The sequence below is a fragment of the Acinonyx jubatus genome, chromosome B1 (genome assembly GCF_027475565.1).
Source record: "Acinonyx jubatus isolate Ajub_Pintada_27869175 chromosome B1, VMU_Ajub_asm_v1.0, whole genome shotgun sequence".
In the NCBI taxonomy this organism is placed as follows: Eukaryota; Metazoa; Chordata; class Mammalia; order Carnivora; family Felidae; genus Acinonyx; species Acinonyx jubatus.
In genome coordinates this window covers 110236014-110253016 of record NC_069382.1, presented here as the reverse complement: position 1 = coordinate 110253016, position 17003 = coordinate 110236014, and the positions used below count along the sequence as shown (strand labels likewise).

The following is a 17003-nucleotide window of genomic DNA, read 5'->3' as shown; positions in this document are numbered from 1 at the left end:
GAGACCATCAAAACCCTAGAGGAGAAAGCAGGAAAAGACCTCTCTGACCTCAGCCGTAGCAATTTCTTACTCAACACATCCCTAAAGGCAAGGGAATTAAAATAAAAAATGAACTACTGGGACCTTATGAAGATAAAATGCTTCTGCACAGCAAAGGAAACAACCAACAAAAGTAAAAGGCAACCAACGGAATGGGAAAGATATTTGCAAATGACATATCGGACAAAGGGCTAGTATCCAAAATCTATAAAGAGCTCACCAAACTCCACACACGAAAAACAAATAACCCAGTGAAGAAATGGGCAGAAAACATGAATAGACACTTCTCTAAAGAAGACATCCGGATGGCCAACAGGCACATGAAAAGATGCTCAACGTCGCTCCTCATCAGGGAAATACAAATCAAAACCAGACTCAGATATCACCTCACGCCAGTCAGAGTGGCCAAAATGAACAAATCAGGAGACTATAGATGCTGGAGAGGATGTGGAGAAACGGGAACCCTCTTGCACTGTTGGTGGGACTGCAAACTGGTGCAGCCACTCTGGAAAACAGTGTGGAGGTTCCTCAGAAAATTAAAAATAGACCTACCCTATGACCCAGCAGTAGCACTGCTAGGAATTTACCCAAGGGATACAGGAGTACTGATGCATAGGGGTCCTTGTACCCCAGTGTTTATAGCAGCACTCTCAACAATAGCCAAATTATGGAAAGAGCCTAAATGTCCATCAACTGATGAATGGATAAAGAAATTGTGGCTTATATACACAATGGAGTACTACGTAGCAATGAGAATGAATGAAATATGGCCCTTTGTAGCAACATGGATGGAACTGGAGAGTGTGATGCTAAGTGAAATAAGCCATACAGAGAAAGACAGATACCATATGTTTTCACTCTTATGTGGATCCTGAGAAACTTAACAGAAACCCATGGAGGAGGGGAAGGAAAAAAAAAAGAGGTTAGAGTGGGAGAGAGCCAAAGCATAAGAGACTGTTAGAAACTGAGAACAAACTGAGGGTTGATGGGGGTGGGAGGGAGGGGAGGGGAGGTGATGGGTATTGAGGAGGGCACCTTTTGGGATGAGCACTGGGTGTTGTATGGAAACCAATTTGACAATAAATTTCATATATTAAAAAAATAAATAAAATAAAATTTAGCTTTCCAGTCTTACTTCCTTTACTTTGACACAGTAGATTATTCTGTCCACTAAACTCATCACAGATCTACCATTAAATCTCTACTGCACTTTTTCCTGTACCTGAAATGCTCTCCTTTCACTTCTGTTAAAGCTTTGCCCATCTTTCAAAACAAAAATCAAAAGATATCTCAGACATGATGCTTCAATCCTCCCAGCCAGAAGTATTCTCACTCTTTTCTGAAAGTCTGACGTACTTTGTACCACTCCTAAGGTACCTACTGAATTCTAAGTTAGGTTTCAGTTATATGCTTACATAATTTATCTCTCCTTACATGTTTTCAGCTCCCTGAGAGCATAGGTTATATCATTCCATGTGTAGTATTTAGCAAATCTACTTTTGTTAGACGTGGTTGTTCCTGAGTTGGAACCATCATGGAATGAGCTGGTAAGTAGTATACATTGATTTGGGGTGGTGAATAAGAAAACAGTATAGTATGGTCAAGAGAAAAACCTTTAGAAATCAAATGATACCAGATTTAAACTTGGTTTTACCAGTTTCTAGGTACATGATTTACAGCAAATCAACTAATCTCTTGGCATCTCAGTTTCTTTACCTGTAAGGTGGAAATGAATGCCGATCTCATAGATTTGTCATCATTCCCAAGGTGTTGAGTATAATGCACTTATCTTAATAAATAATTATTACCTTTCTATCTTCTATTGTGTTTGAAGAAGTGTTTGATAACTTTTTATTAAATAAATGAACTATTTAGAACACAAGAACATTATGAATTGTAATTTAAATATGCATATATATTTAATAATTAAGAAAAACATTAGAAGGGTATAGAAGACAGGATAAAAAATGGAAGAACAAAGGAAGAAATCAAGATAGTACTTTTTTTAAATGAACAAGAAAAAGATTAATTTTTGATACAGACTTACAGTCTTAACTCTACAGAATACACTGAGAATTTCTTACAATTTTCTAATGGGAAAAACCTAATTATTTATTTTTAATTATAGTAGTTCACATCTTAAATTACATATAAAAATGTTTAATACTGTAGCTTATGGGAGGCCCAGCCAGGCTCCAGATTCTCAGCCACTGGGGAGTTTCTGTGCCAGACCACCCACTACGAAAGTGAAAAGTTGGTACCTTTGCCAGTGTGGAAATTTCTTCAGAAAAGAGCTCTAAACTGTTGTAACCATTTTCCCCCAGGAAGAACAAGGTGGGGTGAAAACACATGAGAAATTACTGGACAAGCACTAATTGTCCAAGTTTCAAAGTAATAATCAAATGTGGAATTAATGCCTTTAGCATCACAGCTCTCCCAAACTTAAGTCTGTTTATATAGATTTGGACTGACTTGTTTCAGTCAGTTTCTTTGGAGGAAACAAATGTATAGGAATAAAGCTAGAATTTCAAGGCAAGTCACACTATTTAGTTATAGTTGATTTGGGTTTTTGTTCATTTTTTATAATCTTTCTCAAAATGTCTTCAGAAACAAATCAAATAGTAGTACTGTGATACCATTTACATTTGAAATCTTGTTTTAAGTTTCTTGGGATAGCCTTTCACTAGGAAAGCGAAAGAGACATCCAAATAATGGTTAAACCTGGCGGAGGTTTAGAAAGGTGAACAGAATGAGAGTCTTTGCTCATAACTTTTTCTTTCTGGAAAAAGTAATATTTGACATCTTTTACCTTTAAAGGTATTATCTCATCTATAATTAGGAACCGTATGAAAAATCTAGTTTCTTGGACTAATGCAGAACAGATGTTTGTAAAAGTGCCTGAAATATAATAGACTTTCAATAAATATTATCGTGTTGGCAAAAAAACTTAACGGGTGTGTGTGTGTGTGTGTGTGTGTGTGTGTGTGTACCCAACTCTCCTTCACCACTTCAATACTTTACAGGCAGTGTTAGCAGAGGGCACTAGAAGATGAGAGTTTTCTTCTTACACTGATGCCTCTGAGGATCCCCCAAAACCATCTTAAATCGTGGTTCCAAAACACTTTCTTCTGCTCTCCTCAAGGAAGAAGACATTTATGGGGGTGGGAAAAGGGACACTCTATTGAAGCAAGAATTCTTTTGGCTGCAAGTAACAGAAACCCAATTTTAGACGGGCAAAACAGGAAGTAAATACTGACCTGAGTACCAAAATCTCAGGAAGGGCACGGACCTCAAGGAACAAGCAACAGGGACTCTAGACAGGCTAGACTCTCTCTCCATCCAGCTGTCATCTGTGCTTCTCTCTGAGTCAGCTTTCTGTCTTACCAGAGACCGCAACATTCTGCCCTTGAGAACCTCGCTTTTGATATCTCTTTATGAAAGGACTACTTCTTTCTAAATCCCACTTGAAAACTCCCAGAGAGGGACCAAAGGGCTGGCCTAGGTCGTATGCCTCCTCTTGTGAAGAGAGAGACCATTTCTATAATTGGCAGCCTCCACTAGAACAATACAGTTTAAGTAAAGAAAAGAGCATTTCCTCCAAAAAGAAGACACTTCTGCTTCCAGAAGGAGAGCAGTGCTGGGCAGACAAAAGAAATATTCTTAAATTATACTTTTAAAACTCAGAATCTTATTTATTAAATATGAAGTAAAATATCATTTTCAGTTGCTTCTTATTTTCTGTAAGTTTATTTTTCTGTCTCAGAGTGTTTATCTCATATTTCTTTTAACTCAAATGTTTTTGTTAAACAGCATCACTAAGTCCTATCCTTTCCCTCCTTCAAATCTGTGCTTAAGATTCCCCTCCATGGACTTCTGGTAAAATTTTGTCACATCAAGTGGTGTCTGGGTAGCTCAGTTGGTTAAGTGTCCCACTCTTGGTTTAGGCTGGGGTCATAATCTCACAGTTTGTGGGTTTGAGCCCTGCATCGGGCTCTATGCTGGCAGCATGGAGCCAACTTGAGATTCTGTCTCCCTCTTTTGCTGCCCCTCCCCCACTTGTGCTGCCTCTGTTTCTCTCAAAACAAATAAATAAACTTAAAAAAATTGGTAGATCAAATAGTTTTATCTCTATCCCCCCCCCAGATGCTATTAAAATGGTGGGGTGGGGGGAGAGAGAGAACCCTTAAGTGCAAAGAAGTGGGAGGACTATAATAGATAAAAAGTGACAGAAAAACAAACAAACAAACAAAAATTAAAAAAAAAAGTGACAAACTTTTGGAAGATAGCAAGTCCGTATGTAGTGGATTAGTTACATATTGCAATGTAACAAATTACTCAAAATTTAACTTGTTGAAACAACAAATATTTATTTCACTCAGTTTTGAGGGTCAGGAATCTCGGAGCAGCTCAGACTTGGGGTGAAGTTAGTGACCAGGGCTGCAGTCATCTAGAGAGTTGGAGAATCCACTTCCAAGCTCACATACATGGCTGTTGGCAGGAGGCTTCAGTTTCTCACTGTAAAGAAACACTTCATGCTTGTGAAATACTAACTACAAAGAGAGGAGATGTAATAATACAATAGAGAAGCTAGCTGATGTCACCTAAACCAAATAAGCAATGTAACATCATGAAATTATGTTTAAGCAGGCATTGTGTGCCTAAGAACACAGCATCACTTCTGTGATATTTCTGAATATCATAGAAGATATGTAATTGGAATCTAATCACAGGAAAATATCACACACACACACACACACACACACACACACACACACACACACACCCTAAACTGAAAAACATTCTACAAAGTAACTGACCTATAATCTTCAAAAGTGTTAAGTTCATGGAAGTGTGTTATATGCTTTTTACAGGTATGTGAGCATACAGAAGGGGCACCTTGACCTAATCCAATGCCAAGATGTCAGGGAAGCCTTTTCCAGGGATATCTAAGCTGATACCTAGAGTTAGCATTGAAAGGGACAATGGAGGGTGAGGAGAGGCAAGAAAGGATGAAGCAGGTCATAACGTACAAGATGAAGGAAAAATCATTTCATCATATGCCAACTGATGTGTGTTGTGTGTGTGTGTGTGTGTGTGTGTGTAAATTCTTTCTTTAATATTAGCAAGAGTTTGCTCCGTTTCCTATCATATCTAAAATGTCATAGTTCAAGGGAACCTGGCTGACTCAGTCAGTAGAACATGCAACTCTTGATGTTGGGATATGAGTTCAATCCCCATATTGGAGGTAGAGATTACTTTAAAAATAATAATAGGGGAATCTGGGTGGCTCAGTCAGTTGAGCATCCGACTTTGTCTCAGGTCATGATCTCATGATTTGTGAATTCGAGCCCCGTGTTGGGCTCTTTGCTGACAGCTCAGAGTCTGGAGCCTGCTTCACATTCTGTGTCTCCCTCTCTGTCTTTCCCTCCCCTGCTCACACTCTGTGTCAATCTCAAATATAAATAAAGAATTTTAAAAAAAATTAAAAATAATAAAATCTCACACTTCAAAATAGCTTAAGAGGTTATACCTATTACTTTAGTCTGAGAAACATGCCTTGAGACACACACAGAAGAGTAGAATAACTTTACCTTAATGGTCTCAGTTACTATAATCATCATTTTTTCCAAACACTGATCATTTCATAAACTAACTAGGCAACATTATTTTCATAGCACTCTTAATAATTAAATTTCCTTAATCTGTATGTCTTTTATGAATGACATTTTCCAATGAACATCAACAGAAAGTGGTACAGAAGACAGAATTCTTTTACAGTGGCCATTTGTTTAGATTGGCCTGATCTGTCAGACTGTGCCTGGTTTGAGTCCTACTCTAGGCCTGGTCCTGCCATTCACTGGCCAGGCATCCTGAAGCAAGTCACTTCTGAGCATCAGTTTCCTCATCTGACAAATAAAAACATAACAGTATCTATTTTATTTTTTTTAATTTTTTTTAACATTTATTTATTTTTGAGACAGAAAGAGACAGAGCATGAATGGGGAAGGGGCAGAGAGAGAGGGAGACACAGAATCAGAAGCAGGCTCCAGACTCTGAGCCATCAGCCCAGAGCCCGACGCGGGGCTCGAACTCACAGACCGTGAGATCGTGACCTGAGCTGAAGTGGGACGCTTAACCGACTGAGCCACCCAGGCGCCCCAACAGTATCTATTTTATAGGATTGTTATGAGAACTGATTGAGATAATATGTGAAAAACGCTTAGCGCAGTGCATAGCTCCTAGAAATATTCAATAACTCAGATCTTTTGCATCACCCTCTAGTTACATTTAGAAAAGATTATATATAAAATCAGGTCAAAATATAATGGAAAATATATATTTAAAGTACTGTGAGAATAATATTGGCCCATTGTTTCTTGAGTGTATAGATCATTTTTTTAATTGATGATTAGAGTGCCTGAACCAATCAAAGGTAATTTGCCTATCACATCGTATAGTTTCCCAGTCATCTTCCCCCTTGATTTTTTGAATCTTCAGCCATCTAGTCTAGAGTGTTCTTCTAAAGAACAGCAGGGTAGGGACGTAGAGATGGTGGTTTTGAAAGCCATATAGGCACCGTAAAACTCACCTTATTGTAACTCTCTGCCATTTCAGCCTCCCCATTTATATATTTGTTTGTTCATATGTATGTTTGTTTGCTTTTTTTTAGTATAATAAGGTAAAACATTTTTTTCTTGTATGTAACAAGGATTATTAAATGCTTCATATTTGTCTCATCAAAGGTAATGCCAATCTTCCTACTGTTCTGGTGAAATGTATTTATTGTTTATGATAGCAGTTGGCAAGTGGGAGTGGATAGGGTAAGTGATCTAGGGAATATTTTGCCACCAATAAATTAATCAAAAATATTGGAGGTTTGTGGGGGCAACAATTAGCAGAAATAAAAATAACTGTGGTTTGTTTGGTCTATGACGTTAGTGAGAGTCTGATTGGGTTAATACTTTTTTGTTGTTCTGGGGTTGACTAACAGTTTAACTTAATCTCTCAAGTTCCTTATCTCTAACTATAAAAATGAAAAAAAGAACTTTGTCTATTGTATATCGTGAAGCACTATGTTCTACTATTTATTATAAAGAGTGAAATTGTTAAGTGCGTTAAATAATTGTGAAGATTGGAGATCATAATATCTTAACTAGTAACATGATTCTACTTCCTGACATTATAAGCTGGATACATCTGTCATCTATGTGCCCCCCTCCGCCAACCACCACATACACATCTCCTTAGTGTCTCCCTCACCACACGCATTCTCCATACTATTTATTAAGAAACATTAAAATTTTTTCCAGTATCTTACAAGCCCTGACTATCATCCTAAAAATGATGAATGATTTGATTCATTATCCTAAAAATGCTCTGATGTAATAAAAATGATAGTAGTGATGATAAAAAAAAGATCAAGATGAAATTTCTACTATGGAATTCTTTCACATATCTGATTTGTTGAGACAAAATTAGAAATGAATTAGAGTTGGGGTGCCTTGGTGGCTCGGTTGGCTAAGCGCCGACTTCAGCTCAGGTCATGATCTCATGGTTCATGAGTTCAAGCCCCACGTTGGGCTCTGTGCTGACAGCTCAGAGCCTGGAGCCTGCTTCAGATTCTGTGTCTCCCTCTCTCTCTGACCCTCTGCAGCTCACGCTCTCTCACTCTCTCTCTAAAAAATAAACATTAAAAAAGAAAGAAATGAATTAGAAATAATCTGAGATTTAATTCATGCTATTTTTATAGATTTTAATCTTTGAACTTTAATTTTTGTGAACAAAAGTTTTAATTCTACCAATTGATCAGTAGGCATTTATTGAACACCTACTACTTAGCAAGTATTGTTCCAGGCTCCCACAAAAAGCTTAAAAGAAAATAAGTCCCAAATCTCAACTCCTAGTAATACATCCCACATGTTAATTGACAAAGGAGTAATCTAGAGGTTTAAGGTATGGGAACACTAAGTGCCCAGAAATGAAATTTAAAAATTAAAAAGGAAGAGAATTGTGAGATTTAGAATTATCTCTAAAAGAGATGTTGGAAGAAGTTACAAAGGAAAAGGAATCAAAGAAGGATGGTAATGGGACAAATCTTCTATGGAGAAAGACAACGTTCTATTAAGTTCTAATCTGAAAATGGAGGATGACAATGAAGGTGCTTTCCAACCATAAAAGGCAGGAAAATCACCAAAAAAATACTGCTGAGCCAATAACAATAGGATATAGTACAAGAAAAACAAGTACCTTTATATGAAAAGATGCAGAAAGAAACTCATGTTAGCACATAAACTCCACACCGAACTGTATCTTTGCTCTTTTAGAACACATAATTTTGAGAACGTGTCCAAGCCTACAGGTGGTGGTTTCAGGCAGAAGAGGAGCTTCCAAGTTGAGAGTAGTAAACTGAACTGAGATTTACCACCTTGCTGGTCATAATGCCAAGGGTGATGCTTCCTGGGATTAAAGGAGTGTGTTCACTGACCCTTCCAGGATATCCAGTCTTCAATGGAGCTTTGTAAAGGAATGTTCGCAGTCCTTCTGTTGCTATGAAAAGACATATTCCAATGTTGCATGTTTTACTTATTGGCCCTGACACCTTTATTGTTCATACAAGCACTCTATATTTACGAATACAAATAGTTTACAAGCAGGCTATTGATTGGATAAAACAACTTTTCATATCTGGAGTTGTAAACACTACAATCTAAAGCCTTGATTCAAAAGAGGAGACAGGTAGAGGATAACCCCAAGAGCAGCCAGAATTCTGGAGACAGCCAACTGAGGTGGGAAAGAGCAAAAGGAGAAGGAGGAAATGAGGGTGACAGGAAATAAAGAGAAGGTAAAGACAAGGGCTGTGAAGAGAGAGACATAAGCTTCTCCTGTCCATAAAGTTGTGTGGATAGCTCTTCCTCTCTGGTCTCTGACGAGGCATTGCATGTGAATGCAGAGTCCAGCAGAGACTTGGGGCTCCCAGGCTGCTGCAGCCACGGTGGCCTCATCTTTCCACCTCCACGGTGGCACCCCACCCAGATTCCTTTCTTGTCAAACTTGTTTCCAATCACCCAAGCCCTCTCGTCTATGACCTCTTGGTCAAACTGTCTGTTACCCAGGACACAAATAGATTGAGAGTGTCAGATAACATGGTAATTTGATGGGGGAGAAGACAGTTTGAGTGAACACTGCAATACTCTCTATCTTATCCCTTTCCCCAGCTACCTGCACCTTTAAAAGTAAATGTCCTTTTTCCACCTATGTTTCTCTGTGTCTGTAAGTCACTGTGGGCCAACTGAGTGTGACTCATCTCTCTTTTTATTTCTTTGCCTAGATATGTTCATTCCCTCTGGGGAGCTAACTGGTAGAACAGTTGAGTCCATTCTATTTTTCTTGGAGAAGTGGGGTAGCACACAGTTGGGTGATGACAATCTGGGGTTGTGTTGCTCTTTGGGAATCACATAGAATACTGTGTGTGTCAGGCAGAGCACTGACATTACATGAAGTGAGGAACATTCTGTAATTACATCTTACACTCAAAGTCATTTCTCCTGGAACTAATATCCAACTAATACAAATATATGGTATTCATCACATGCTTGATGCCTGCTGAGTCTCTGAAATCTTGTTCCCTGAATGTCACTGTTGTCGGTCTCTACCTTCTGCCAGAAATTCTCACAATTGCTGTACAGGCTATAAACACACTAGAGAAGAAGTAGTTTTTTAAGAAGCTAAAGCATGACCATGAGAGTAATGGCATGATGCACAGCTCACACCAAACATGCACACCACCACAGCCACTTTCTCACACCCCTAAGTACAAAGATTTGGGTGAATGCTCTCAGTAAAAATTACGCTGCTTCAATGAACAGGTTAGAGATAGACTCCAAGGTGTGGGTAAGAAGTAGGGGGTGTTACCTGTTAAAGAAATCTTTACTCAGAGGTTATTATGGGCCAGGCACCACATTTTGAGTAAAGCAGCTACTATGGATAGAAATAAACCAATCATCTTAAGAAGTACAATTACTCTGCAGGTTGATTGGCAACTCCTGAAAGCTTTCTATAACATTACAGCTTTCTCTTGCTAGCACCTAACTTTATCTCTTTTCTTGAATGGGCGAGAGGGGAATGGAGAGGTTAGACAGAGGGAGCGAGAGATACACAAACGGAATCACCTTTCTATTCAGGGATTTACCAAGCACCACGGGTTGCTAATGATTCCAGGTGAGGGCATAAGAACTGAGGACGTGCGCTCTCTTGAACTCTTTCCCCGCTGTTATCTTTTCATAAATTCTGTGTATTTGACTGGGCAAGTGGGTTTAGTCAGTACTTATATTTAAAAAAAAAAAAAATCAGAATCGGAAACAGGCAGGGCCCAGGCGAGGGGGGATGGGAGTGCGACCTGAGCCTGGGATTTCAGCAGGACAGCTGGCCGGGGCAAGCGCACCGGCTCAGCCTCCCGGCCAGACCCCCCCCACTCCCCACCCCCGCCCCTTGCGCCGCCCACCGTGCACCTCCCCTCAGGCTCCAACCTGGGCTTGCACAGCTCCCGCTCCACTCTCTACCCGCCCAGCCTGCCTCTCAGGGTCCCTCGGGAGCGCCAGGGCTGGCGGCCGATTCCCAGAGTCGACCGACCAGCCTGGGTTCTCGACCCTGCGGGCAGCGTCCCCTCCTAGAACCTCAGGTACTCCCACTAACTTTTCTAAGACAGGAAAGACTGCTCCAGACCTGTGTACCTCAAGTGTAAAAGGAAAGGAAATTCGCTTGCGTTAGAAAGCTTAAACATCAGGCCACTCAAGGAGAACGGCAGGTTCGATAACCCCCATTCTCCCCGCCTCCACCCACCCTCAGCCGCGGGCGGCTCAATGGTCCCTAGGAAGTGGATGCCAGAAGGGTCTGTGCATTGGGCCGGGGACGTAGCCGGGCAGCTCCAGGCGCGGAGCTCTCTATAGGTCCTCGCTCCCAGGATCGGATAGATGATTCATTTTTATATGTAACGTTTTACCCCACTCTATAGCTCCGGCTGGTTAATGTTCAACCCTAGGGCTTCGAAAGGCAGCTCTAGGGAGGCAGGCAGGAATGACCCACTCAAGGTATATGGCCGCTCGGGAATGAAGGCACAGAAGCCCAAGAGAGGGTGAGGAGAGAAGTGGCGGGGGTGCGGGAGGGGTCGCTGCTCCGGCCTGGGCCTCCTTAGGCCGCCTCTGAGACTTCAGAGCAACCAGCGGGTCCGCGGCCGAGGCGCAGCAGGCGTCCCCGAGGCGCAGCCAAGAGGCTGAGCTCTGGCTGGGCCCCGACCGCCCACGACGCCGCTGCTGGGGCCGGGAGCGGCGCGTGCGGGGGCGACGAGCGCGCTGACGCCAGGGCGGGCACTTTGCCCCAGAAGGACCCCGGGGGCGAGTCTGTGCTGCCCCAGCGTCCGGGCTTCGACGCTCGCCAGCCTGCCGCTGCCGGTTGGGGACGCCGGAGGGAGGTGGGTGCGCGGCGGCAGTTGAGGATTAGATTCCGTTTTGTTGTCCCAGGGGACGTGCAAACACTAGTGCGGCGACACGAAAGGGATCCCCGGAGGTGCGTAGGTTGCCTTCTGGGCCGCCACTTCTCCGGGTGCCTCTGAAAATATCGTCAGGGTAATGCGAGGCAGCACGACTTGCCATCGCCCTTTTCCCCTTGTTGCAGGGCCAAAAAAAATTAAAAAAGAACATTAAGATAAAGCAGCTGTTCTGGTCAATAGAAGGCGGTAGGACACGGCTGTCCCCGATCCACAGTTCAGGCGCTTCAGTGAGGCCCAAGGCGAAGCTACCCTTGGGGGCAAGTTCAGGTAGAGCGGCGGCACCTAGGGTCCTTCTGAGAGTTGGGCCACGTGGCTCCCGCGGAATCCATGGGTCCAGAAAGTCCTGGTCAGATGTCCAGACTGCCATCCCTTGGAGCTCAGAGGTGGACCGGGCAGAGGTGGGGGGGGGAGGGGTGCTGCACGGGAAAAGGAGGTTCCGAGCTGGGGAGGGGAGCTTCATGCCGTGGAGCAGCAGCCTAGAATTCCGCAGGCGGGATTTTTTTTTTTTTTTTTTCTGTCAAAGAAACAAACAAGACCCTGCCTCATCAGATAAGAGTGGCTCCTAAGATTTCACGGATTTTAAGCGAGGGGTGGAGACGCTAAGGTTAGTAGAACACTGCGAATGAACATCGCCCGAGGCCCGCAGAAGAAGGGTTTTAATTTCCTTTTTTTTTTTTATTGGTTTGTTTGATATTATAATTATTTTCTAGCAAAGTGACCTGTCATCTGTAGCCTTGGGCTCTGGCCGGCAAAGCCCCTTCCTCGGCACTGGGGATGGCCTGCAGGGTCTCTACCTCTGTCCACATCAGCGTCCCCTACCCTCCCACTACCCGGTGCCCGCACACTTCCTGGTGAAATCAGTCAGATATACTCGTCCGTAACCAAACGCAAGCAGCCGCGTTAAGTGACGACAGAGAAGGCCCCGCTAGTCCATCCCGGAGGACAGAGAAAGATACCATCAAACTTCAACTGGGTTCAGCAGCCCCACCCCGAAACCCAGAGAAGCGGAGTTGAGGGGGTTGTTGACACAAGCCGAACGGGGAAAGAGTCCAAGAAGTGGGTTGCCACTAGTCTGGGATCCACGTCACATTGCATGTGCTGCCCCACTGCCTTCTCAAGCTGAGACAGTTCTAGGTTCCATCTCCCCAGAGGGACGAGGATAGAGGTTCCTGCCCAGGACCGCGTGCCAGGGGGTCCCGCGCTGCCCTGCCGCAAACTGTCTCAGAAGACAGAGAGGCCTTGCTTCTTCTGGACAGAGGAAGCATTGGTAGAGAGTCCTGGGGCTCTAAGGAAACCACCCCAACCAAGCCTTAGCCTTGCTTAGTATATGAGGTCCCAGCATCAGCGGACCATTTTCTAAGTTGATAGATAGAACAGGAAAAAGGCAAGGACAAAAAACTTTAGAATGGGTAAAGAAAACAGGAGAGAGAGAAGATGGGGGGGGGGGAGGAGAAAGAGACAGGGCAAGGTTGGGGTGAGGGACACTTTAAACATTTTTGCAGGAAGAACAGGAGAACTAGGTCTGGAAAGATCCATCAAAGTCAGAGGGTGCAGACACACACCCGGCTCAGGGAGGACCAAATCAATGAGTCTCAACTTCTCTTAGCCCTTCAGAGAGAGGAAAAAAAACGCAACCCCCCACACAACCTTCCAAAACCAAACAACTTTACCATACATCCATTAAATTTTTTTTTAATGTTTTTATAAAGAGGAATTTAGATAGTTCTTTTAGTCACTTTTTTTGGCTAGGTAACTTAAGCCTCAACTATCTCCTGTTTTCCACAATTGCCACTGAACTGTTCATACGTTGTTACAACAGAAGTAGCAATGATTTTTTAAAGGCAATTAAGTAGAATTAAATACATCTTTAATGGTATATTTTATGTTTTCCAGGCCTTCTCTAATCTTCAAACAAAATCTAAAATCAACATTTACATAAAATGCATAAAATACTCAGAAGTGAATGGAGTTATGCATCCCAAACACAGTAAATTCTGGATTCTATCTTTCCAAATAGAAAGTTAACAATGAGAAGGCCTCCCTTCGTGGGGGGTGGGGGTGGGGGGATTGGGAAGTAGGATGATAAACTTTTAAGATGAGAGTAAAATGTCCCTGCTTTAGTCTGCTAAAACCTGAAAAGGAAAATTAGTTATGTATCTAAAATCAGATTTCTACTTAACCCATTATTATTTTTTAAAAATCTCTTCCTCAATTATCACTTTCTCAAGTTCAGTTAAAATGCAATTGTCAGATTAGGGACGCTGGGGGAGGAAGGATAGTTTTTAAAAATTCCTTCTGAAAATCTGCTACAACAAATTTCTCCCATTTACTTCAAGACCTCTCCTCTCTCAATCAGCCATGTCTCTTGCTTTCCCCCTGTGCTTAGATTAACTGCTGCTTGCCGGGGGGTTTATAAATCAATCAATAGGGACTCTATATTCATAAAGGCCTCTGGTCTGATTACACCCTCTCCCTTTTTTCTCCCCCTCCCTAAAAAATTTACATCGGCTAGCCTGGGACTCCCAAAGTTGCCTGCGTCGACTGAGAGCGGCGGGCGGGAGGCTGGCCAGCCCCGGCGACAGCGGCGAAGGCGCCCGTGGATTAGGATGTGGATTGCAGGACAGACCTTTGTTTGGTCACATTCGCGACGCGGGGTGGGGGTGAGGGTGGGGGGATGGGGGTGGGGGTGAGGTTATCCTCCTTGGACAACGCGCTAGGTTTTTATAGACTCTCCTTAAAAGAGTTCGCTGCTTTTCACAGGGTTAATTTATGGGGCTTTCGAGGAATACTGCGACTTTTAAGATGCTCTTCATTTTTTTCTCATTATTTTTTGTTGTTGTTACACTCCTAAAGGCACTCCCGGGTTTCAGCACCTCGCGGGACAGGGGTGGGGGGTGGAAGAAAGAGCAGGGCCGGGAGGGCGAAGGGGAGGATTTACCTACAAATCAAGACGCCTACACGGCTCAGGTTGCCCAACATAGTTTTTAAAATTAAATTTCTAACCAAGTTACGGGCAGTAAAACTCAGATTGAGGACCTGGAAGGAAGTTGAGACAAACGTGGGGCACATACACCTTTTCCTAGGTCTCCGCCAGTCTGAATTCGCTACTAGGGGAATGAAGAGTTTTAGGCCTCAGGAATTTTAAAAGTTTAAAAACCGAGGGCAGGCGGGAGAAAGGGTTAGAGTAACAGGTGAGGGGTGGTTGTTTGGGGGAGGGGAAAGCCCCGAGACCGCGAACTATCAGTGTGGGGTTCCTGCCCCAAGCACCCCCGCCCCAGCCTCTGGGGAGCAGAGGGCTTAGGCCTGCGAGGCCTGGGCTCCTGGGGGCCAGACCTCCGGCTCGCCATCTTTGGTCCCTAGCGGAGGCTGGTGGTGTTCATGCTATAGATTACCTTAAAGGTTCCTTTAAGCGCTTTAATACACAACTAGCTCAGAAATCATTAAGAGACCTAGAGAAGGAGAAAAAAGACCCTCACACTCACCGGTAATAAGTGTTGACATGCAGCAAAAATCGATTGAGTGGAACCGAGGTGGTGGCAGTAGCGGTGGCTGAAGGGGGGACCCTCGTGGGAACGGGAGGGGCGAGAGGACCGACTCCACTGGCTCAGGAACTAGGCTTTTCTCACTTGAAGGGAAAAAGAGGTGCAGAAAAAGGTTGGCGGGCGAGCGGGGATGGGTGTGGGGAAGAAGGGGGGGTGAGGAGGGTAATTCTTCTTTCTGGAAGTCCAGGGAAAGGAGCTGAGGTGGGAAAAAGGGCTTCTCCTCAGTCCCGAGTCTCCGCCCCCAAGCCCGCACCACTCAAGTTGGGGATGAGACAACTCTTCTCAAACCTCGACTTCCATTTTTGTTTTTTGCAGACTGATTGATTTCCTCGAAATAGAGTTCTATTTCAGCCAGCAAACTAGGCCCAGGTCCGCCTCCTCTATCCCGCTCTCCCAAGTCACTCTTAGACCTGCAGGAGACGCAAGTCCTCCCAGTAGGTCTCGTTAGCGTTTCCAGCCCCCATCCCCAAATCCCCTCTCCCAGTCCCCTCCTCCCCCTCCCCCGTCGCCCCTCCCCCCATACCAGGCGGAGCTCGGGGAGGCCCGGACCGCTGGGCTCCGCGGCTCCAGAAGCCAAAGTCCGCCCGTGGGGACCGTTTTCCTCTCCACTGCTCTCAAGTGAACAACAAGGACGGAGGTGACCCTCGGCCAAAGGGCTTTTATCTGCCCCCCACTGCCGCGTGATCCCTCCGTAGGTTAGAGGCAGAGCTTAAAAAAGAAAGAAGAAAGAAAGTTAATGTGCATTGAGCACTGATCTTAAACCGGGGACATTATCTGCGATCTCTTTAAGTGGCAGCAGCAGTCCTATGCAGAACAAAGACTCACTGTCCGAGGCTCAAAAGCTTATAGGTAAAGTTTCAGTTAGATACAAGTAACCTAAGCGCAAAAACACAGGTTTTCTCGGCTCCAGAAAACTCCGGGCTACTTTTCACTCCCTGTTCCCTAGGGTTGTGTTTATCCTCACCCACTGGGGGGAGGACGGTGACCAGAATAGCAAAGGACCTCAGGATTTACCCCTCACTCCCCCTCCCCCAGCGCCTCGGTAATGAATTCCTTCGGACTAAGTCGTATTTGCTACGATTTGTTACGAAATCGAATTTCACATTAAAAAGAAAAAAGCTGAAAACCACCAACAAAGGAAGAGCGGGTGCTTAAAAGTTCTTTGAAACACTCACACGGACCTCATTCCCCGTTTAGATGTCAGAGGATGGGAGGGAGGGCCAGGGTTGTAATTCATCTTGATTTGCTTCATTGTCCCGCAGTTTGCAAACTATAATCCTGTATAATTTCAGGAACAAGCAGGTTTAGAATTAATGGGTCAATATTATTTAAAACAAAACACGGGGAGCGTGACCTTTGCCTCAACTACATATTGCTCGACAAGATTCAGGAAACTCCACTCTAACCTCTCACCCCCTGGGCTCTTCGGGAAACTAAGGGGCTGTAGTTATTAGAAATGGTCTTTGTTTCTTTTAATGTCTCCTAAGGATTTGGAAATAGAATGCAATATAACATGAAGAATCTCTCTACTTAAGCCTGAAAGATAAACGTGGAGGCCTAAATATTTTGAACTGGAGGTGTTTCCTTGTAAACTTATTATAGATGTATTCCTCTTGAGAGGAATGTATATAAACTGTACATGTATACATACACACATGCTTCTCCAGAACAATTTACCGAATGTGTTGAACCGCCCTCCCACCCCCGCCAAAGGAGTATATTTGAGAGTCATTGAAAGCTGGCATACTTTCTAAATTTCTTTCTCCTTTCTTCTTTCTCTCTTATATTATTTCCTAGCAATAATGGAATCCTCTGGGTTTAAGCCAAAGAAAAATCTGGGAGACAAGACCAGACTTTACAAGCTTTTTTCCCCCCTG

At 43.6% G+C, this 17003-nt stretch overlaps 1 long non-coding RNA gene across 2 annotated transcripts; it reads right to left on the bottom strand.

The window, feature by feature from the left end:
* Positions 1-1033: 1033 nt before the first annotated feature.
* Positions 1034-16184, bottom strand: LOC113600223 (uncharacterized). Of its 2 annotated transcripts, XR_008296193.1 has the most exons (4): positions 15650-16184; positions 15067-15209; positions 8287-8586; positions 1034-4554 (listed from the first exon to the last, which is right to left on the bottom strand). It is a non-coding gene; the product is annotated as an uncharacterized LOC113600223 (long non-coding RNA). The 2 variants fall into 2 exon arrangements; XR_003421191.2 differs by lacking the exon at positions 8287-8586 and having other exon boundaries at positions 15650-15999.
* Positions 16185-17003: the final 819 nt, after the last annotated feature.